At 45.9% G+C, this 25,342-nt stretch overlaps 1 protein-coding gene across 3 annotated transcripts in view; it reads right to left on the reverse strand.

The window, feature by feature from the left end:
• The window catches only part of GRID1 (glutamate ionotropic receptor delta type subunit 1), a 1,874,363-nt gene that overhangs the window by 1,844,121 nt on the left and 4,900 nt on the right, over positions 1–25,342 (reverse strand). The window lies entirely within an intron of this gene.

Below are 25,342 nucleotides of genomic sequence, written 5' to 3' on the forward strand. Positions count from 1 at the left end.
CTACGAACTCGTACCAACTTAAGGCATCATACTGATATGTCAATTTTACCATATAGTGAACAGGGTAAATAAAAGACCCCCAAAACTATCAGGCACTTGCAATTCTTTTGCAATTTCACCACACTTTTAATTTTTTCCCATTTTCCAGTACACTATTTGGTAAAATAAAGGTTTCATTCAATAGTACAACTCGTCCCACAAAAAACAAGCCCTCATATGGCAAGGTTAATGGAAAAATAAAAAATGATGGCTCTTGGAAGAAGGGAAGGAAAAAATGAAAATGAAAAATGAAAAATCGCCGGTGGGAGAAGGGGTTAAATACCCTTGATTGAGACACTTTAGAAAAGCATTGTAACCGCCTGGAAATTACAATGTGTATTCTGCTGGGCAAACTGGCATTCCATATTGGATATTTCTAGGTGGCCTTGGTGACTGGCTGCCAGAACAAGAGAGAGATTCTTCGGGAGGTGGAAGAATCAAAACTTGGTAATTGATGAGTATGACTTCATTTAGTATTTTGTTACATTGTATGCTGTGTAAAAAAATGGCAGCGTGAACGCTTCAAACTGTCCCAGTCTTTATGGCACTTTTTTACAGGATGTCCTCATTTGAAGACAGGGCACAACTTTACAACTATTTTTTTTCTCTACAGCAAAATAAAATATTAAATATAATAAATATATATATAATAAATTAATAACTATATAAATAATAAAATGATGAAAAATGAGAAAAGATTATCATTAAAGATAGTTTTGATTTATGAAGTTTAGTATTGTTTTTTGCTTCTATAAAGATCTCTACATTTCTATGGTAACAAACTATACACTTTGTGGTCTGATTCTACAGTCAGACATTTGTAGATTACATTGGGGACAATAAGCAAACAGAAGGTGACTGCAAGATGAGACAACGCAGTTTGTCGTAGTCTGCTACTACAATTAATTTTTGTTTGTAGTATGTTACCATGGAGACACATACATCGAACTGGTGGCTATAGATACAGAAATGTAGATAGAAAAACTGAAGGATATTTTCAAAATTGTTCAAATTTTCATCCATGCTCAAATATTAACATACTTAAAGGGCCTGTGTGGTTGATCTGTGACGCCCCTGATCTTATCAGGGTGTCACAGGGAACTACACTCCTTTTCCTTATGGTGCAGAACTCACCCTCCATGGTTCTGGGATCCTAACTATTGGTATTGCTTCCATCAGCATTCAAATCCTAGCCACACCTCGAACCATACCCTGTCAGGCACACCAGTGGGTTGGTATAGCCAGAAAAGGGCCACCCGCTTAGGGGTCAGGCAGACTGGTGGGAGGGGCAGGGAGTCGAGTAGTAGCCCTCAGAGAGTGAGGATCTGGGGGAGTTGTAGCTCCCCGGGAGACTTTGGTTAGGTCGCAGACGGTGGTATGGGACCAGAGGAGTTGGAGACCTGGTCGCAGGGCATTGGAGAAGGGTGCCCAGACTTAGTTTTGGAGAACGGTCGGCACTGGAAAATCTAGTAACCGGACTGGTACCAAGCACGGCAGGGTACTGGACCCTAGATCAGTGAGTAGCTTCACGCAACCTGATAATTAATCTGTGGAGGATAGTCTCTTTATGAACTTTCCCCAAGAGCTCAGAGATCAAAGGCACCAATACATCAAGGGGGATAGGGCTTACTACTGAAATCCCAAGTGTCAGCCATCGAGAGCACAGCTCCTCTATGTAATTAAAGGGAGTGGGGGTCACTCAGAAATGTCTAAACACAAGTGCATGGAGGCAGGTCAAGAACCATCAGCAATACCAACGGGGACGAATTCCCAGACAAGCTCCCCAGAGTGGCAGAGGCACTTAGAGACTTGATTTACTCCTGTGTCAGAGTCTACTTAATGGTCGCACCTGTGTGAATACGCTGCTGCCCCCCTGCACCCTGCCTGCCGCATAGACTGCACCACACTTCCCTACACCTCCCTACCTGTGGAGGGACGTCATCTGGCTGTCCCACTCCAACTCCCCCGGGTACTCCCATCGGCAGCGGCGGTACTCCCCCTTACCGCGAACCATGGGTGACATCACGAATAAATTGTCCCCTTTTATTTTCGAGTGGCCACAAGCCCCCGGGTCCAGAGACCTTCGAGCCACAGCAACCCTGGATCCTAGCAGTCCGACTGCTGCAGTGGCGGTACACCCCAGTAGGTATTTTTTTGGCAGATCAGGGGAATGTGGAAATATTATCCCTTTCACAGTGTGTATTGGCAGGTTACATGCCCATTCGCCCCTCCATTTATTCTGTATAGGACAACTAGAAAATAGCTGAACACAGGGCATGGCAAGCCCATAGTGAATGGAGCATTGGTCAAGCATGTGCCCTGCTCTCCATTCTAACGGGGATAAATATTCCCTGTTCTGCCAACCAGGGCAACTCCCAGTGGTCTGGTATCACTGATTAAGGGAATTCGTCAGTAGGTTTTTTTCAATTCGATATGAGATCAGTATGATGTAGGTGCAGAGACTCTGATTCCTGCAATGTGTAATATATTGGACTACTTGGAGCAATTTGGATAAAATCTGTGGGTTTTTTTCTGCTGTAGATGTAGCAGTGAGCAGCATGCTTATCTGTGTATAACCCTGCCATCACCACTGAATGACAGCTTCATGTGTACACTGTGCACAGTGGAGGCGGGATTAGACAGATTAGCATGATTGGCCAGCCTGTTAAGGCCGCTTTACACGCAACGACATCGCTACCGTGATGTTAGTGGGGTCACGGAATTCGTGGTGCATATCCGGCCTCATTAGCGACGTCGTTGCATGTGACACGTACGAGCTACCGCTAACGAGCAAAAATACTCACCTTATCGTTGCTCGTTGACACACTGTCCAGTTCCCAAATATCGTTGCTGCTACAGGAATGATGTTGTTCGTCGTTCCAGCGATTTGCCCGTGACGCACAACCGATGGGGGCGGGTACGCACACTAGCGATCTCGCAGTGTGTAAAGCAGCCTTTAGACCTAGTCAGGTAGTAATAAGCTCCTGCTAAAAAAAATACTAATTGTATTGAAACTACAACACACAGCCTAAGGCCTCTGCCACACTCACGTGAATTTCACGCACGTGCCGAGAGACACGTATTTCCCCTGCGTGTTGCGTGCAGGTAAGTACGTGTCTCTGGTACGTGCGTGACACGTGTGTTCTATGTGTGCTATCCGCGATAGCACACGTAGAACTGGTAATTATTATACTCACCTGGTCCTTCCTGATGTCCGCGCTGCTGTCCGTGGTGCTGATCCTCGGTCTCCAGCCCTCCCGTCTCCCCGCTGCTGCTGCTGCCAGGCAGTGAAGTGAATATTCAATGAGAATAATGAGCGGCGGTCGGCAGCAAGAGGCAGCAGCGGCAGAGACAGGAGGGCTGGAGAAGGTGAGTTAATGTTTTTTATTTTTTTCCCTGACATGTGTGTTTACTCCGGCGCGTGTCACACGGGACCGCATCCACACTACACCCGTGTGGTACGGGTGCGGGCCGTGTAACACCCGTGCTGCCGGAGAAAACACTGACATGTCAGCGCTTTGAAAATCGCACACACGTACAAACGCACACGGACACACGTTCCGTGTGGTTTTACGTGTGTGTGCCTGCTACCATAGGGTAGCATTGCTGTACATGTCTCCGTGCCGCCGGTACGTGTAAAAAATGACAAACACGTGCCGGAGGCACGGATGTGTGGCGCAGGCCTAAGGCCATGTTCATATAATGTATTTTTTTTATGCAAAACAAGAAGAACTTTTTACATTACCAGCAAAAGCTATGATATTTCAGAAATCCAGAAGTCTCATGAAAACATTGCTTGGGTTTGCAGCATTTTTTCAAAATAGAAAACAATGAGAAAGTGCAAAAACACTTAAAAATGTGTTTTCACTGCATTTTTGCTGTGTTTTGTTGAATAAAACTAACTTTATTAAACATGCGCCGTAGACACATGACAGATATAATCCACTCCAAAAAACAGCAAAAATGTAACAAAAAAGCAGCAAAACACAACAAAATCAGTTTCATGTAAGCATCTTCCTTACTGCCAAGACATCAACTTTTGCCTTCAGAAAAAAACACTGTAAACACACAGCCTAAGATTTAGTACACACGTTGCGGTTTTCTTGCCTTTTAGATGCTTTTTTTGTTTTCTGTGCAGATTTGTTACAAAACCTGAAGGATTTCCTACTCCCAGCAAAGTGAATAAGATTACTGAAGTCTCCTGTACACATTGAGCATTTTCACCTTACAGATTTGCAGCAGATATAAATCTGCCGCATGTCAATTTTTTCAGCATTTTTGGTGCAGGTTTCACCCATACAAAAAAAAGGAAAAATGCAAAAAAAGCATGTAAAAAAACACTCCAAAACTGCATGTATTTGATGCTGCATTTTTCCTGCAAACACATCAGTATTTGCAATAGATTTGCAGCAGCTGTAAATGCTGAATATGTGCACATAATAAGTGACACATCTACAGAATAAGGCTCTCTGCTCTTATATTATGATTTCTCTCAGATTAAATAGCAGAAACCTACTGACATTCCCTTTATCAAGTTATCTCCTTTAAGGTGTATCAGGGGCGTAATGGTTGCGGTCGCAGCGATCACGACTGTGACTGGGCCCAGAGGTACAGGGAGCCCATTGGCCCTAGTGCCTGTTTCAATTGAATGTTTGTCTGAGGGCGCATCCAGCTGAAATATATCGCAGCACGGAGACCCGTCGAGACCCTGCACTGCGATGAGCCAGCCGCCAATGAAGACTATGAATATTCACTGCTCCCCACGCCCATAATCCAGGGCATGGGGAGCAGAGACTATGATGGCACTGGCAGCTGACCACACTGTAAGTGGGTTCACCACACATGACAGTGACGTCATTCGCTGTGTCAATTACACCCTGGTCAGTTGTGTGGCGCCCGAAGGTATCAAATATATAAGAATGTGGCCAGGATGGGGACATAAACCAGACTGGAGTCCTTATGGGGACATGTATACCAGGATGGGGCCATTATGAGGACATGTATACCGGAATGGGGTCATTATGGGGACATGTATACCTGGATGGGGCCATTATGGTAACATGTATACCAGCATGGGGCTATTATGGGGATATATATCAGAATGTGGCCATTTTGGAGACATATATACCAGGATGGAGCCATTATGGGGACATGTATACCAGGTTGGGGCCATTATGGGGACATATATACCAGGATGTGGCCATTATGGGGACATCTATACCAGGATGGGGCCATGATGGGGATATATATACCTTGATGGGGACATATATACCAGCATGGGACCATTATGGGGATATCTATAGCAGGATGGGACCATTATGGGGATGTATATACCAGGATGGGACATGTATTCCAGGATAGGGCCATTATGAGGACATATATACCAGGATGTGGCCATTAAGGGGATAGCTATACCAGGATGGGGACATATATACCAGGATGGGGCTATTATAAAGACATATATATCAGGATGGGGACATATATGCCAGGATGGGACCAGGATGTGGTCACATGCCAGGATGGGCCATGATGAGGACATATATACCAGGATATAGCCATGATGGGGTCATACAGCAGAATGTGGACATATACCCGGATGAGGCCATAATACAGACATATATACAAGGATAACACCATATATACCAGGATGGACCATGAAGGGAACATATATATTAGAATTAGACCATGATGGGGCCATATATAGCAGGGTGGGGCCATATATTCCAGGATATAGCCAAGATGAGGTCATACACCAGGATGGGGGACATATTTAACAGGCAGTGGCCCAGGATGGGGGACATTAGTACAGGGTGGGGGTCAGTACTACACAATGAAGTGGCGGCTACTCCTATTTCTTTATCGGATTTAGAATGCTACAACTGCCCATACATCTGACCAACAGGTAGGGGAGGCCCAGGCTCAAACTTTGCATTGGGATCCATCAGACTCCAGTTACGCCACTGAGGTGCATCTATTTCATTTCTTACACTGAACTGCAATAATGCTCCATGTTGCATCTTATTGGTCTTAACCGCATTTCTTTGAAAAATTCAGACACATTCATTAAAACTTAAGAAGGTTATCCACTACTTTTACATTAATGGCCTATCGTTAGGATAGATCATCAATGTTTGATGAGCCAGGGGATCCTAAACCCCACATCCTCGACAATCAGCTGTTTTTTTGCACTGGAGGTGGCAGCAGGCTGCCAGAAATGCTCAGTTCTGAAGCTGCCCCTTCTTCTGATAGCGGTACTGCGTATCCGCCTCCTATTAATTTAAATGGGAGGCAGATGTGCAGTACGAACCTGCAACCGTTATCAGTTGATGGAGCAGCTCCGGAACTGAGCATTTCCAGCTGCCCGCTACCGCTACCAGCACCAAGCAAAGCTAATTGTTGAGGCTGCAGGATGTTGGACCCCAGCCGGTCAGACATTGATAAGCTATCCAAAGCATAGGCCGCCAATGTAATAGAAGTGGTTAACATCTTTAATGCCCACTAACCAACTACTTTTCTTTCACTTTCCCAGCAGTATCATTCTTGCAGTTGAAATTTGATAATATAAAAGAAAACCTCACTGAATGTGATTACAGATGTTTCTGAGTTACTGCAAATCCTAAAATATCTAATAATAAGAGGTCACAGAGAGGATAGTGTGCGTGTCCTTTCTGACGGCAATTATTCTTGGGAGGGTATGGCTCTGGTTTACTTCATCTTCATTAGTATCTTGACACAATATAAGCTTTTCCCATAACTACACTCATTAATTTTTATTCTAAAATGTTACCAACACAGAGTTACTAAACATGTGAAGCAGAACTTAATGATGTTTAACTGTATTGTTAAGACCTAAGGCTCGGAAAGATAGAAATGTATCATGGTTGTAAATCTGTGTACACTAGAACGGTGTTCACAGTAAGGGTAGGACACATACACAGCACGCCACCCTACAAAGCTCATTAATTCATATGCAATTCTGTAACTAACTAGAACAATTATATAAAAATCACCTGCAGACTGTAATGATTGTCATGATCACTCTACATCATGCACTAGGCACTATATTTAGTTCATGAATGCAAAAAAGATACTAAGAAAATTTCACAAGGTGCTTCAAATATGACTAGATAGAAAACATAGAACATTGTTGAAGGCCATACATAGATCTTCAATAATAGATCCATTTCCACTTCCAAAACTTTTTCTACAAAGACAATGTAATATTTCCCCCTGCTGCTGTGTATTTCCCCAGATCATGCTTCAGTTGACTTTCTGTGTCATGCATTATTATGTACTAGTGGCAGTATGACTTGTAGTATTTCCCCCCAACTCATGACCATGCTACTTAGTTATCATATCATTGTACATTGCAGAGAACAGTGGTAATATTTCCCATGCTGACTCACAGGGTGATCATGACAGATCTGCCGCATTGTCATGGCCAGTTGTAACCCATAGGAAAAATGGGGGTTCACCAGAAAAATGCTGTTCACACTCATGAAACTTCAACAAAGCTCCATAATTCTGGACAAAATCCCACAAAATTGCCTAGTATTTTGCATACAAAACATTATTAGTTATTCTCGGAGTGAGACACAAAAACCTGTCTGCCCAAATAATATTATAAGACAAAAGAATCACTGATCTCGGGGAGACCAGCCAGAGAAAACACTGCCGGCAGCCAGCAAAGGCGCTCAAAACAATGAAATCCTAGGTGCATTGCCCCCTGGGAAGTATGCAAAGCAAAAAAGGTCCGTGGAGCCTCTGTTAGGAGTCTCGACACAGAAATAGCCAGATATCCCTCCGGGAAGGACCTAGGGGGCAATGCACCTAGGATTTCACTGTTTTGAGTATCTTTGTTGGCTGCCAGCAGTGTTTTCTCTGGCTGGTCTCCCTGAGATCAGTGATTCTTTTGTCTTCTTGGTCTACTAGGCATTGCTCCTACCTAGCCAGAATCCTACTCATAATAATAGCAAAAACCTTAATAAAGTCCCCCTGGTAAGAGAGCAATAGATAGCAAGTGGGGTCAAAACAAGGATACAGAACTCCTAAAACATAACATTTATTGAATATGCAGATAAAAGGTGGACTGCCACCATAAAAGAATAAAAGATGTTTGTCAAGGGCTGCAGAATATGCAAAAACAGCCTCCAAACAAATCATACAAGGCACACACTACAGGAGGTATGAATACAAGTCACACTCAAACCTGCATTAATAATCACAGCTAGGATGGTCGCTTCGTCAGAGTAAAACATCGATCGCAACCATTTAAACAGAAAAAAACGGCCTTACCGTATTTTTCTAGGGCATAAGACGATATGGCTCAAGATCAGGTGACCTCATATAGGTCCTACACAAATACCTTTACTTGGCTCGAACCATACCAAAGTACCTTGGTATGGTTCGAGCCAAGTAAAGGTATTTGTGTAGGACCTATATGAGGTCACCTGATCTTGAGCCATATCGTCTTATGCCCTAGAAAAATACGGTAAGGCCGTTTTTTTTCTGTTTAAATGGTTGCGATCGATGTTTTACTCTGACGAAGCGACCATCCTAGCTGTGATTATTAATGCAGGTTTGAGTGTGACTTGTATTCATACCTCCTGTAGTGTGTGCCTTGTATGATTTGTTTGGAGGCTGTTTTTGCATATTCTGCAGCCCTTGACAAACATCTTTTATTCTTTTATGGTGGCAGTCCACCTTTTATCTGCATATTCAATAAATGTTATGTTTTAGGAGTTCTGTATCCTTGTTTTGACCCCACTTGCTATCTATTATTCCAGAATCCTACTCCACACTGATGAGGGGCAACACCCCGAAACAGCTGTCTGTGGATGTATACCTGGCCTTGGTATTTCCCTTGTCGTATCTTTAAACTCGTCAAAGAGTTGGATATTGACTAAAAGGGCCACTTAATATGGTGGTTATGGTGGTCTCCTAAAAAGAGCTACTCCTTGGCTAGGTCCTTCCCGGAGGGATACCTGGCTATTTCTGTGTCGACACTCCTAACAGAGGCTCCACTGACCTTTTTTGATTTGCAAATAATATTATAATCTCATGTCCTTCTTAGTGGTGACTGTGGGTGGTAGAAAACAAAAAAGAGACATATTTGGCTTCTACCACCCAAAATCTAAGAAAAAGACTAATGACACTGCCTAACTTTCTAATGTGAACAGGTGCATACTGAGCATGAAACATTGTAAGAAAAAAAGAAACAGTTACACTCTGTAGTGCTAAGATATGTGTAACAATGAATATAGGAATATAGACATGCAATACTACTACGGAAAACATGTAAAAAAAAAGTTACTTGTATTCCAGTTTCACATAGCAGTAATGCATGTCTACATTCCAATATTCATTGTTTCACATATCGTAGCACTACAAAGTGCAACTGTTTCTTTAGGTTACAATGTTTCTTGCTCAGTATGCACCTGTTCACATTAGAAAGTTAGGAAGTGCCATCAGTCTTTTTCTTAGCTTGTGAGTGGTAGAAGCCTGATATCAAGCCTGATATCATAGGAGATTCTGGGGTTATTTTTATATCGGCCAACATCAAATTTGTAGAGAAATGGATTGTGTAGTAAGAGAAACACTACCTTTTATGTTTTCTCTCTAGCTCTGTTCAAATCTGCATTACAGACTCTGCTCAATGAAAATGATTGAAAAATAGAACAACGTACTTATTGTCTTTTAACTTATCAGTCCTTGTACAAGTCCAATGGTCCCATTATAGTCAATGGGGTTTGTCTGGCACCACAGGTGTCCAACACGTAAAGGGTCATACACTGCACTTAATCTTATTGTTCTACTACTACAATGGAACAGAACAATAAAATTAAGAGACTCTAATGTGAATAGAGTCACGTCAACCATAGAGTACATTAGGCCATATGTCAGGGAACTGCTATATTAGATTTCTGTGGGTCAGATTTAGCAATTGACTGTTTGTCTTCCATAAGAGAAAATAACATTGTTATTTTCATTTTTTTAGATTGCACATGAGTGCATCATGAAAAACTATCTATTCCTGTTTGAAGACAGAGGCATATACGAGTGACTTACGGTTCCATATATTTCTATGGGTGCTGTATAACGAACTTCATAAAACTCAAGTTTACCATATATAAAGTAATAATAAGGGTCAAGGTTAATTCTCATTGTAATGTAGTTGAAAGGTTTTACACTATAATATTTGAGAGTTCCTACAGTTCACTCTAAAATTGTACCCCACACCAATTTCAATACAACAATTAGTTTGTAAGGAGCTTTGCCTTTGTCTTCCAGTCCAGTTTTCCTAACAGTTGAATTTTCATCTGAAGCTAAGTTTTACCCTCAAAAAAGCTATTTAACTACATATATAGTGATAATCTGCATGTAAATAGCATTTGAGCCATATATGGCTGCCTTTCTGGAGCAGCGGCTACAAGGAGAAAATTAAGTTATATTCTTGCTGCAGCCTCCCAATGTTCTCTTCCAATCATTGGAGCAGTTCAGGAGGGTTTTACAGTCACTCTTTATGATCTAGTAAGCATGGCTGCAGTCACTCCCTGGGACATTTATTGACAGATTTCTGATTTGTGTGAATATGCAGCATATGTAAATAACATCACAAAAGCAAGAACAATCCTCACATTTTAATAAATATTGTATTATATCTTTTCATGGGAAGACACTGAAGATCGGACACTTTGATACAATGTAACGCAGTCAGTGAACATCCTTAACAGTATAAATTTGGTGTACCTCCAAAATAACTCAACACCCAGCCATTAATGTCTAAACTGCTGGCAACCAAAGAGAGTACACCCCTAAGTGACATTGGCCAAATTGTGATCAAAGTGTCAGTATTTTGTGTGGCTATCATTATTTTCAAGCACTGCCTTAATTTTCTTGGGCCTAAAGTTTACTAAAGCATCATAGGATTCACTGGAATCCTCTTAAGGTCCAGTCACACTAAGCAACTTACCAGCGATCCCAACAACGATAGGGATCGCTGGTAAGTTGCTAGGAGGTTGCTGGTGAGCTGTCACACTGCGACGCTCCAGCGATCCCACCAGCAACCTGACCTGGCAGGGATCGCTGGAGCGTGGCTACACGAGTTGCTGGTGAGCTCACCAGCAACCAGTGACCAGCCCCCAGTCTCCAAGTTACAGCACACATCAGGTTAATTAACCCGATGTGTGCTGCAGCTAAATGTGCACAGAGCAGGGAGCAGCGCACACTGAGCGCTGGCTCCTTGCTCTCCTACTTACAGCACACATCAGGTTAATTGCCTGATGTGTGCTGCAGCTAAATGTGCACAGAGCAGGGAGCAGCGCACACTGAGCGCTGGCTCCTTGCTCTCCTAGTTACAGCACACATCGGGTTAATTGCCTGATGTGTCCTGCAGCTAGCTACATGTGCACAGAGCAGGAGCCGGCAGCACAGGCAGTGAGAGCGGAGGAGGCTGGTATCAAAGGTAAATATCGGGTAACCAAGGACAGGGCTTCTTGGTTACCCGATGTTTACATTAGTTACCAGCCTCAGCAGAAGCTGGCTCCCTGCTGCCTGCACATTAGTTGTTGCTGTCTCGCTGTCACACACAGCGATCTGTGCTTCACAGCAGGACAGCAACAACTAAAAAATGGCCCAGGACATTCAGCAACAACCAACGACCTCACAGCAGGGGCCAGGTTGTTGCTGGATGTCACACACAGCAACATCGCTAGCAACGTCACAAAAGTTGTTCGTTACCAGCGATGTTGCTAGCGATGTTGCTTAGTGTGACGGGGCCATTACACTCAACATCACAGAGCTGGTGGATGTTAGTGACCTTGGTTACTACACCTTCTGTTTGAATATGCCCCACAGATGCTCAATAGGGTGTAGGTCTGGAGACATGCTTGGCCAGTCCAGCACCATTACCCTCAGTTTCTTTATCAAGGCAGTGGTTGTCTTGGAGGTATGTTTGGAGTTATTATGTTGGAATACTTGCCCAGTTTTCAAAGGGAGTGGAGCATGCACTGCTTCAGTATGTCATAGCAGATGTTGGCATTCATGGTTTCCTCAATGAACTGTAGCTCCCCACAGCCAGCAGCACTCATGTAGTCTCAAACCATGACACTCCCTCTACCATGCTTGACTGTAGGCAAGACTTACTTGTCTTTGTACTCATCACCTGGTTGCCGCCACACACGCATGCCATCATCAAAACCAAATAAGTTTATCTTAGTCTCATCAGACCACAGGACATGGTTATAGTAATCCATGTCCTTAGTCTGCTTGTCTTCAGCAAACTGTTTGTGGGCTTTTTTGTGAATCACCTTAAGACGCTTTTTTCTGGGAGGACAACCATTCAAATCAATTTGATGTAGTGTGCGTAAGGTGTTAGCACAGGCAGGCTGACCTCCCTCCCCTTTCTCCTATGCAGCAAAGCAGCAGAACTCATATGTATATTTTGAAAAGACAACATCTGAATATGATGCTGAGCACGTGCACTCAACTTCTTTGGTTGACCATGGTGAGGCCTGTTCTAAGTGGAACTTGTCTTGCAAAACTGCTGATGATCTCGGCCAATGTGCTGTAGCTCAGCTTCAAGGTGTTGACAATCTTCTTCTAGCCTAGGGCATCTTTATGTGGAACAATATTTTTTTTTCAGATCCTCAGAGAATTCTTTGCCACGAGGTGTCATGCTGAACTTCCAGTGATCAGTATGAGACAATGTGTGAACGATAACACTAAATTTAACAATTCTGCTCCCCATTCACACCTGAGAACTGGTAACACTAATAACTGATGAATCACATGACACCGGATAGGAAAAATGCCTAATAGGGCACAATTTGGCCATTTCCCTTAGGGTTGTTATCTCTTTTGTTGCCAGTGGTTTAGACATTAATAACTGGGTGTTAAAATATTTAGAGGGCACCAAATCTACACTGTTCTACAAGCTGTACACTGACCACTGTACATTGTATCAAAGTGTCATATCTTCAGTGCTGTCCCATGAAAAGATATAATAAAATATTTACAAAAATGTAAAGGGTGTACTCACTTTTGTGATATATTTTCTGAAAAGCCGACTGTCAAAGTGTTGGAGAGCGATTACAGCTCACACACTGGGTAGTCAGAAGTGACTGTAAAGGTGGTGTCACACACAGCGACAACGACAACAACGTCGCTGCTACGTCACCATTTTCTGTGACGTTGCAGCGACGTCCCGTCGCTGTCGCTGTGTGTGACATCCAGCAACGAGCTGGCCCCTGCTGGGAGGTCGCCGGTCGTTGCTGAATGTCCAGCTTCATTTTTTGGTCGTCGCTCTCCCGCTGTGACACACAGATCGCTGTGTGTGACAGCGAGAGAGCGATGAAATGAAGCGAGCAGGGAGCAGGAGCCGGCATCTGGCAGCTGTGGTAAGCTGTAACCAAGGTAAACATCGGGTAACCAAGGTGGTTACCCGATATTTACCTTCGTTACCAGCCTCCGCCGCTCTCACGCTGCCAGCGCCGGCTCCTGCTCTCTGCACATGTAGCTGCAGTACACATCGTGTAATTAACCCGATGTGTACTGTAGCTAGGAGAGCAGGGAGCCAGCGCTCAGTGTGCGCGGCTCCCTGCTCTCTGCACATGTAGCTGCAGTACACATCGTGTAATTAACCCGATGTGTACTGTAGCTAGGAGAGCAGGGAGCCAGCGCTCAGTGTGCACGGCTCCCTGCTCTCTGCACATGTTGCAGCACAGCGACGCGTGTCGTTATGATCGCTGCTTCGGCTGCTATGTTTGACAGCTAAGCAGCGATCATAACAGCGACTTACAAGGTCGCTGCTATGTCACAGAAAATGGTGACGTAACAGCGACGTCGTTGTCGTTGTCGTTTAGTGTGACCCCAGCTTAAGGCTAGGTTCACACATTGAATTATTGCTTTTTTTTGCATGTTTTTTTCATTGGTTTCATGCAAATAAATGCAAATAAAAAGCTGCTTTTTACAGTCCCAGCAAAAGCTATCAGATGTCAGAAATCTCATGCACACTCAGACACACCGGCTTTTTTCTCCTGACTGAAACAGAAAACGGCTTCATTTTTGAAAGTTGCAGCATGTCAATTCTATCAGCGTTTTTGCTGCTTTTTTCACCATTGAAAGCAATAAGAGGGTAAAAATGCATCTGCATTTGTCGCTTTGTTTTTGCTACATTAGTGATGAATGAAACTAACTCTATTTAAACAGTTTGGTATACAATTAACAGACCCAGCAAAAAAGCAGCAAAACAACACAGTAAAAAGCAGCAAAAAGGCAGCAAAAAATGCAGCTTTTTTACTGCCGAGAGATGGTTTTGCAGCAGCAAAAATGCAACATGTTATCATTGCCTAACTGCTCCCTGCACCGCCCCAATGACTTGAAGTGGGTGGCTGCAGGGAGAATATAATTTTATTTTCCCTTTGTAGCTGCTGATGCAATAAACAACTAAACTGTAATTTTTATTTACTTATAGATAACCACTGTATCTGAAGGTAAATAGCCTTTTTGTATGTAATAAGTTCTCTTTAAGTACAACTTCTATTCTGTTGCTATCTCAAACCCCGCTCATATACATAACTGTCACAAACACATGAAACTTTACTCAAAAATAGCATATGTGCATTATATAAATGTCCTCATGGCTATCGCCTTAAGGTAACAATATGTTGAAGGTATCCTGTAACTACCATTATATAACTCCAACATCTGTCTTGAATATTAATTGAAATGCATATGGAGTGCATATAAAGAGACAATGGAGTATATGATGCCAAGATGCCTCTACCTGAATATAATCTATGTCTGCAAATGTCCCCCGCTCTTCGTTATATCACCTGCAGCCATGTCTTTATGGGGCCCGCTAATCTGCAGTTGTTAACTCTTATGTCTATGGATGGGCTAATGAGCACATCTTTTTAGAGCATTAATGAATTTACAAAGTACTTATCTGATATCAATGCCTATCGCTTGTTTGCCAGACTGTTACATGCGCTGCAGTTTAGACATCAGGAACATTGATAAGAAGACCTATATTTAGCTTCTACTGCTGAAAAATATCTCTCTTTCCAGTAACACAAACTAGAGTAAAGACTAAAGAAGGATGATAACAATTATGATAAATTGACTTACATTTTAAATGTTTTGCCTCTTAAGGCCCCGTCACACTAAGCAACATCGCTAGCAACATCGCTGCTAACGAACAACTTTTGTGACGTTGCTAGCGATGTTGCTGTGTGTGACATCCAGCAACAACCTGGCCCCTGCTGTGAGGTTGTTGGTTGTTGCTGAATGTCCTGGGCCATTTTTTAGTTGTTGCTGTCCTGCTGTGAAGCACAGATCGCTGTGTGTGACAGCGAGACAGCAACAACTAAATGTGCAGGCAGCAGGAGCCGGCTTCTGCAGAGGCTGGTAACCAATGTAAACATCGGGTAACCAAGAAGCCCTGTCCTTGGTTACCCGATATTTACCTTTGATACCAGCCTCCCCCGCTCTCACTGCCTGTGCTGCCGGCTCCTGCTCTGTGCACATGTAGCTAGCTGCAGGACACATCGGGTTAATTAACCTGATGTGTGCTGTAAGTAGGAGAGCAGGGAGCCAGCGCTAAGCATTGTGCGCTGCTCCCTGCTCTGTGCACATGTAGCTGCAGCACACATCAGGTAATTAACCCCATGTGTGCTGTAAGTAGGAGAGCAGGGAGCCAGCGCTCAGTGTGCGCTGCTCCCTGCTCTGTGCACATGTAGCTGCAGCACACATCAGGTAATTAACCCCATGTGTGCTGTAAGTAGGAGAGCAGGGAGCCAGCGCTCAGTGTGCGCTGCTCCCTGCTCTGTGCACATTTAGCTGCAGCATACATCGGGTAATTAACCCGATGTGTGCTGTAACTAGGAGAGCAGGGAGCCAGCGCTCAGTGTGCGCTGCTCCCTGCTCTCTGCACGTGTAGCTCAGTGCAGTTGTGGCGCCCCTGACCTGGTCAGGCACCACTGAGTACTGCACCCATACTGGGGACAGTACAATACAGGTAATCCAGAAGGCTGACCGAGGTGTGACTACACAGGCGCATAGTGATCAGGTCTCACACATGTACCTTTGAGAGGACCCCTGGGGATCCCAGGAGGGGGAAAAGCCTTCACCTCCACTGGAATAGTGGAGGGGGCCAAAAGCCTCCATCTCCTCTCAAGGGGTGTGGTAAGAGAGCCTGGTTGCTAGGTGGCGTAGGCAAGAACAGGAGAGGAGGAGCAGTGAGCCGGTTCAGTGCAGAGTCCAGGGAGCTCCGAGGAGAGCAGACCCCTACCCCTGGGGCTGTTGCAGTCTGACAGCGTCCGCGCAGTGGCTACCGACGGGGGAGAACGGTCACCTAGGAGTGCTACCCGAAACCCATCTCCAGCTAGAGAGAGAGCACAGAGTGGGAAGTAAGGAGGCTGCTAGGGAGAACCAGGCCCAAACGGGCGGCAGATCCCGGAGCGGGGATAGATCCACCTTTCCCTGCTAAACCTGCCGGTGTGGGGCCCTCAAAGCCCACACCACAACACCTAAAAGCCGCAGCCACGTAGCCACAGTTAGGGCCCATAGCTCACAGGAGGCAAGCAGCTGGAGTGATCTGGTCCAGGCGACAAGCAAACGGCAACCGAAGGGGAGAGAGGCTTCAGCAACTTCCCTGGGTGACCCCCATAGGGACTAAAAGTCGGGGTTACCCCAAACCACTAAGGGCTAAGGAAGGCGAGTCGGTAGTCACCATCATAAGTCAGCCTGAAGGATACCTGGTTCCAGCCTGGTTCATCCCAGCTACGCCCGGGTTACTCACCCTGCCATCTGAAGTGAGTAAAACCCCTGAAAGACATCCTGCTTGTGTGGAGTTATTCTGCGCCTTGTGGTTCTACACACCTACACCGGGCCCTGGGGCTTGCCTCACTCTCAGGAGGCTATCCCAACTGACTGCACACACCATCAGCCCCAGGCGACCCTCAACCTGCAGTGGCGGTCCCCACTGACCGCAATTCTGAGAGTGGCGTCACGACAAATAGAAGATTTCCTACCGGTGACAAGATCCAGACTGACAGCGGAGTCCCTGAAGGTAATGCACCGACACAACACCTGTGGGGCTTCACATCTGGCGTCACGAACAGGATAAGGACTAGACCTGTTCAGACAGGTGACCATGTGCCTGGGCGGTCCGCTTGAAAAATTGGAAGCGCCGCCATATTGCCACCATGAAAAGCGCGCCGAAAAACAACAGCAGCCCGCACTGGAAGAAGTTACCGCCCACGAAGAGGTGTGGCTACCCAGAGATCCCCTGCAGAGTTCTGACCTCGCTTGTGAAGAGAGCGGAAGCGTCCAGAGACGGCGGAACGGAAAAGAAGCCAGCAGCTTGTTGTTAGAGAAAATGGCGTCTGAATGCAGAGACCCAGAGCCAGGCTCCGCAGCCTGGTGGTGTCGGGAGCTCGCCGAGTTCTGCGATCAACTGGAGGCAAGGGTCGGAAGGCTGATCAGAGAGGGACGTGCGGAGTTCCTGGGAATGACCGCGGCGGTTCAGGCCTATGAAGAGAGAGCCGCGCGCCGAGTGCCAGACCGGGCGGTGACGACTCAGACCCCGATGCTGCCACCGATGGGTGAGTCCAGTGATGCCCCTGCCAGTGCGAGTGCCCCGATCCCTGCTGCCACGTCCGCGGTCCCTGAAGAGGCGTCCGGCGCGGCGACGCTGAAGCAGGCCGCAGCCACGCCAGGTGCAGCCCGCCAAGCTCAGGCTGCCGCAGCGATGCCCTGCTCGGCCCACCAAGACCCGGTCCCTGCAGCAACGCCCAGTCCGGCCCGCAGAGAACCGGCTGCCACCGCGACCCTCATCCACGCCGCAGGTGTGACGCTGACCCAGGCCGCCGCCATGCTAGGCCCGGCCCGCCGAGACCCCACCGCAGCAGCAACGCTCGTCCGCGCCGCAAGTGAGGTGCTGAACCAGGCCGCAGCCACGCCAGGTGTGGCCCGCCAAGCTCCGATCGCTGCAGCGACGCCCAGCCCAGTCTGCACCGATCCCATCGCGACAGCGACGCCGATCCAGGCCGCCGCCATGCCAGGCGCGGCCCGCCAAGACCAGGCCGCCGCCATGTCAGGCGCGGCCCGCCAAGACCAGGCCGCCGCCATGCCAGGCGCGGCCCGCCAAGACAAGATTGCATCACCATTTACCCCGGCCTGCAAGGCCAGAGCAGACACCGCTCCCCAGTCCAAGGAGGTCCCTGCTAGGAAGCCCACGCTGGGGGAGGACCCCGCATACTGGCAGCTGAAGGCTGACCTGGAGGCCAAGTTCCCACAGGAGATGGTGGACCGGTACATGCTCCCTCCACATACCCCCAAGAGGATTCCGGCAACCCCTGCAGCAACCACGCCAAAGAGTCCCCCGCCTGGGCCTGCTGAAGAAAGTCCATCCCCAGCACTGCCACCAAAGGAGTGCTCAGAAGAACTAAGGGGGAGGGGAGGCCAGGAAGCTGAGAAGCTGACTCAGGAGCCACCAGCAGTGGATCCATGCCCAGAGCCGGAGATGTTGCCATATTCCCGCTGGGATGAGGAAGACCTGACACCGTCTGCTGAAGAAGATCTGCCCAAAAGCTTCACCTGGGAGCTTGTAAGCTGTACCCCGCAGAACCCGGCCCGCAAGACACGGCGCCGTAGCAGAACCCAGTCTTTCCCTGCACCGCAGTCCCCAGAGCAGAAGGATGAAATAACGGCCAGAGACCTACAGGAGAAACGGTTCCTGAGAAGGGCCAAAGCCCAGGTCAGAGGACCCCTTTGTAGAGGAGTAGTGGAAGATTTCAGCCTAAAATCAGGATACGGCTTTATAGTTGCACCTGGTATGAAAGAAGGCATTTTTGTCAACAGAAGAGATGTTAGAGCTCATTTGCCCAGAGGACATCCTGGAAGAAACCTACGGATGGGAGACTCAGTGGAGTTTACCATGCATCAAGGAGAAAGAGGCTGGTATGCACTCGATGTTACACCATGTCCTAAAGAAAAAGAAACAGACACAGAAGAAGAAAGAGGTCAAGAAAGCAACAGGTGCCGCAGCCCTACAGGCCCAAGCCCTGGTGAGGAGGAATCCACATAAAGTAAAGTACACCAAGTTACTGTTTGACCAGTTTGAAGTTTTGCAACGTTTTCAAGTTTAAGCAATGTGCCCACATAAACTAATGTGAGAAATGAACCTTAAGGCTATGAACTGGCTATAGCCACAAACTCTCGCAGTGTAAATAGTTACACCAGAGGGCACCACCACCACCAGAGCCAGCCTGTTTAGGGGCTTGGCTCGTCTGCAACCAGGGAGCACGTCCGTATATAGGGCCTTGGCTCACCTGCAACCAGAGAGCATGCCTGTTTATGGGGCCTGGCTCTCCACCACAAAGAGGGTACCGGGTCAGCACCAACTGTGGAGGCCGCCTCTGCATCCTGCCAGAAGAGGCTGGAGGCGCGGATCCACCAGGCCAGGTATACCCTGAAGACCACCAGACCATGAAAGCCGCCTCTACATCCTGCCAGAAGTGGCTGAAGGCGCGGCCAACGTGAAAGGGTTTTGGGTGGGTTAACGGACTTGTGGGTGGAGGGTGGCGATGTATGGTACCTGGTGGTTTTAAAAATGTTTTACATGTTTTAATGTTTTATGCATTTTAAAATGTTGTCTTGCAGCCCGAGGACGTGCTGGTGATAACTAAGGGGGAATGTGGCGCCCCTGACCTGGTCAGGCACCACTGAGTACTGCACCCATACTGGGGACAGTACAATACAGGTAATCCAGAAGGCTGACCGAGGTGTGACTACACAGGCGCATAGTGATCAGGTCTCACACATGTACCTTTGAGAGGACCCCTGGGGATCCCAGGAGGGGGAAAAGCCTTCACCTCCACTGGAATAGTGGAGGGGGCCAAAAGCCTCCATCTCCTCTCAAGGGGTGTGGTAAGAGAGCCTGGTTGCTAGGTGGCGTAGGCAAGAACAGGAGAGGAGGAGCAGTGAGCCGGTTCAGTGCAGAGTCCAGGGAGCTCCGAGGAGAGCAGACCCCTACCCCTGGGGCTGTTGCAGTCTGACAGCGTCCGCGCAGTGGCTACCGACGGGGGAGAACGGTCACCTAGGAGTGCTACCCGAAACCCATCTCCAGCTAGAGAGAGAGCACAGAGTGGGAAGTAAGGAGGCTGCTAGGGAGAACCAGGCCCAAACGGGCGGCAGATCCCGGAGCGGGGATAGATCCACCTTTCCCTGCTAAACCTGCCGGTGTGGGGCACTCAAAGCCCACACCACAACACCTAAAAGCCGCAGCCACGTAGCCACAGTTAGGGCCCATAGCTCACAGGAGGCAAGCAGCTGGAGTGATCTGGTCCAGGCGACAAGCAAACGGAAACCGAAGGGGAGAGAGGCTTCAGCAACTTCCCTGGGTGACCCCCATAGGGACTAAAAGTCGGGGTTACCCCAAACCACTAAGGGCTAAGGAAGGCGAGTCGGTAGTCACCATCATAAGTCAGCCTGAAGGATACCTGGTTCCAGCCTGGTTCATCCCAGCTACGCCCGGGTTACTCACCCTGCCATCTGAAGTGAGTAAAACCCCTGAAAGACATCCTGCTTGTGTGGAGTTATTCTGCGCCTTGTGGTTCTACACACCTACACCGGGCCCTGGGGCTTGCCTCACTCTCAGGAGGCTATCCCAACTGACTGCACACACCATCAGCCCCAGGCGACCCTCAACCTGCAGTGGCGGTCCCCACTGACCGCAATTCTGAGAGTGGCGTCACGACAAATAGAAGATTTCCTACCGGTGACAAGATCCAAACTGACAGCGGAGTCCCTGAAGGTAATGCACCGACACAACACCTGTGGGGCTTCACACAGTGGTAACCAAGGTAAATATCGGGTTCGTTACCCGATATTTACCTTAGTTACCAAGCGCAGCATCTTCCACGCGGCGCTGGGGGCTGGTCACTGGTTGCTGGTGAGCTCACCAGCAACTTGTGTAGCCACGCTCCAGCGATCCCTGCCAGGTCAGGTTGCTGGTGGGATCGCTGGAGCGTCGCAGTTTGACAGCTCACCAGCAACCTCCTAGCAACTTACCAGCGATCCCTATCGTTGTTGGGATCGCTGGTAAGTTGCTTAGTGTGACGGTACCTTTAGACAAGTATTCTCTAACCTGTGCCTCTCCAGAAGTTGGCAACTTCATTCTATCAACACCCTACCACAGTGAAAAATACACTAACTGGTTCCCTTATAATGTCCATCATTATGTACCAGGTTGCTAGTATTTTCATATGGGAATATAAAACTGCAGCAGTATTTATATTTGGAATACCCTTTTTGAAAGATATAATAGGGCGGATCAGTTTGTTTAGCATTGGTCAGACTCCTTTAGAGAACATTAACCAAACAGAAAACTTATGGCACATTTTAATGTAATGTGGGTACAACCATACGATCAAGTGACAGCATAGGGCCCACAACCAACTCCATCTACAACATGGAACACAAGAGAATGAGGATTTGTTTAAGGTGCAAATATAAAAAAGGTTTTATTGATATGGAAGAGTTAAAAGACAAAGGTTGCTAAATATGTTTTTCTGCAATACATAGATAAATACATGATCAATATACACAATGCTTAATTACACAATAACACCTGAAATATTAGCATAGAGGACAACTTTAAAAGGTACAGTGGGTGAGTTTAGACCAGCGCTATGAGTACACCTCCTACCCGTTCACACTCAAGCCTCCCTAAAGTCAGAAAAGCAGCCATGGCTACAATGTGTATCTCAGCGAGAAAGGAGGAAAACGGTGAGGCATATTACCAGTAAGGGTGTCAGTGCTGGAACAAGTAGGCCGATAGGAGAGACTCCCGTAGAGAACCCAACGTACGTTTCGCAGTATTTATGATGGCTTAATCATGGGTGGATGTACGTCGGGTTCTCCATGGGAGGCTCTCCTATCGGCCTGCTTGTTCCAGCGCTGACACCCTGACTAGTAATATGCCTCACTGTTTTCCTCCTCTCCCGCTGAGATACACATTATAGCCATGGCTGCTTTTCTGACTTTAGGGAGGGTTGAGTGTGAACGGGTAGGAGGCGGTGTACTCATAGAGCTGGTCTAAGCTCATCCACTGTACCTTTTAAAGTTGTCATCTATGCTAATATTTCAGGTGTTAAAGTGTAATTAAGCATTGTGTATATTGATCATGTATTTATCTATGTATCACAGAAAAAAATCTTTAGCAACCTTTGTCCTTTAACTCTTCCATATCAATAAAACCTTTTTTATATTTGCACCTTAAAAAACTCCTCATTCTCTTGTGTTCCATCCTTTAGAGAACATTTAGGCTGAGTTAACACGTCAGAGCTAAATATAATGGAATGTGTTAAAATAGTAAAAAAAATTAAAATAAAATGGTGGTACCATATGGGCTTAAAGAGTGGTTGTATATTCTCTTGTTAATACATTTCACATCCAACCACAGTTGCAAAATACTCCTGTGCACATTTCAGCTAATGTAGATTGGCAGTATCTTTTAGGCAGTGCCCACACAGAGAAGAGTGACGGATTATTCCAATAAGACAAAAATCCACAGCAGAATTGTCTCCCAGTGTGTTGTAAAATTTTCAAATCTGGGGATATGAATAAATGTATCACATTGTACCTTTAAAGCGTCTTAAGAAAACTATATTTCTCTACTTTTATGCCACTCCCAACTTCTCCATTTAGTAAAACTGAATATTTAGGTTAAAACTATGTAAGGGACCCCATAGATAATATATGTCCCGACCTTTCTTTAATTTCTTGTCTATAGAAAGAAATGCTCACTCTGTCGAGCTCCTGTGTTCACTATCGGAGAGATGCTGCCAGATTCCTCTTGTGGTGGTTTATCTAGCTGAGAAGAAAAGGATCAGGAGTCTGACATTGGACAATTAATTTCCCCCAATACTCATCCGTCAGGAGCCCCCATACACAATAGACTGTCATTTGAGCCTCTCGATTTCTATCGGATTGGCTGATGTTAGTCTAATGCATGTGGGTGCTTATGGAACGATAGGAACTCACAGTCACTTCTGGAAAAAGTTCTTTTAGGGAAAAAGGAATCCAAGTTAGTATGACATTGCCAATGTAACCAAGCACCTGATAGCCTTAAACCGATTGATCAATGCTGGCTGCTCTGGAAAATCTGTTGATATCAAATGGAACCTCTCACCATGAAAATGCATCTAAATCTGCAGGGAGCCTGTTATAGAAGAGGGAGAGCGGAGGACATTGGTATATAAATTTGTGAGAAAAGGTTCAGCCTATCTTGTATGATAACCATTTATATATCTGCTCATTCTTGGCTTTTCAGTCAAGTAGGAAGTCCTAATTATTGATTGACAATGGCCTCTGCATTAACACTTATGCAAGGAAAGCTTTGAGTCACTAATAAGGACCGCCTACTGGACTGAAAATTAGCAGAAAATTACCTTATAAAACCAAGTTTATACTAAATCTTTACCAAAAAATTATATATTAATCTGCTCAGCTCTTCTTGCTATATACTATGCCACTAGCATATTTGATTGATTTTTTTAAATACGACAGGTTCCCCTTAATGTATGTCTTCTATAGGTAGCCTAACATATGTAGACACTTCTGTACAAACCTGCATATTCACACACTCTCACACTGGAAAACTGCAAAGAGAAGCAGAATATTTGTAAATTTAAAGGGGGTGTTCAGTAGTATCACAAAGTCTGTAGTCCCTCTGTGACTCAGAATTGTAAATCCTCACATCTAGCGCACTATACACAGTGAGGATTATGTGTCCGCGGGTATGCGACATGCAATTACCAACTGGACATGTGTGGCCTCAATCAATGCAAGTAAATTATGATAATTCACAAATCTGCAGTCAAATAGAGTGATTGGAAATGTTGTGATGAATCTGGAGAACCCATTAAAGGGTTGTCTATAGTCCTGTCTTTAGGAGAACACCGCTTTCCTGCCTCTCGGCTTCCTGCTTGCTAAGAAGTGGTGTGTGCAGCATGCTCGAGCCTCAAGCCTAGTCTGAGCACTCCCCCATACTGCTGGCAGAGGTAATGTTCCCTCTGTAGCATGCCCGGCCAAATCTAGCAATCCAGACAACTTCAGAGCAGCACAAGCAAACTCTATAGCAATGTGCAAGTGTGTGCTTCCTGCCAAGGAGACCAAACACCCTTGACATGGATGGTAACCTTGGCAAAGAGCTATACAGAATTAAGAATCCCTCTATTCTTAAGAATGGAAAAAATTTATAATAAGACCTAAATTGCGCAGTTGCATGTTTGTCCACACATTTTGTACCCATGTAATAAAATAAGGCAACCCTCTTAATATAATGGATAAGCTGTACTTTGTGTGCAAGCGTAAGCTCAATGTAAAGACTTACACTATCACACACTGTATGACTTTTTGTATTGATAATAATCACATACTAACATTCTATGGCAAAGAAATAAATTGCATGGCATCATACCTGGGAAAATGAAGGGGACAGTTCTACAATGATAGCAAAACTTTGCATTTATTTATATTAGGGCACGCTCATACAAGCGTATGAATCGGACGAGTGCAATGTGAGAAAATCTCTTAATGCTCTAGGACCAATGTTAGTCAATGAGGAAGAGCAGATGGTCAGCATTTTTCTCATCCAGATTCTGGATAAGAGAAAAATCACAGCATGCTGTGATTGTCAGCAAGAGACGTGTCATTTTCACCCATACAGGTCTATAGGTGCGAATGAAACATCGGACTGCACTCGGAAGACACCAGAATGCAGTGCGATAATTGCAATGGAGGAGATGGGGAGATTAATGCCTCCCTCTCTTCCGCAGCGCATCGATCACAGGATCAGATCACAGTTGCATGACATTCAGCTCATGCTGGCAGCAAAGGACGAGCCGACGGTCATTAGCATATCGCATCCTATGCACTCAAATCCGATGCCATACCATTGTGTGAATCCAGCCTTAGGGGAACAATGTATGAACACATAAATTGCAAAGTTTTCATACATCAAGGTGGCAGGGCTTAGTTTGCCAATGTGGCAGAGTTTGTCCTTTATTATGACTTGCTATTAACATGGCACAAAGTTTTCTTTACTCATTGAGTTATGATGAACAAAAGTAACCGCAAATGGGAAAATTCAGGCCAACACTAAAAAAGATATATATAATTGTATTTATGTGTTCACCTCCTTAGGATAACATAACAGTTTGACCCTTTTGAAATGTTATTTCTGATGTATAGTGGATGGAGCAACTAAAAGCTGCCGGATCTTCAGCCTGATGGC

The sequence above is a fragment of the Anomaloglossus baeobatrachus genome, chromosome 5, assembly GCF_048569485.1.
Source record: "Anomaloglossus baeobatrachus isolate aAnoBae1 chromosome 5, aAnoBae1.hap1, whole genome shotgun sequence".
In the NCBI taxonomy this organism is placed as follows: Eukaryota; Metazoa; Chordata; class Amphibia; order Anura; family Aromobatidae; genus Anomaloglossus; species Anomaloglossus baeobatrachus.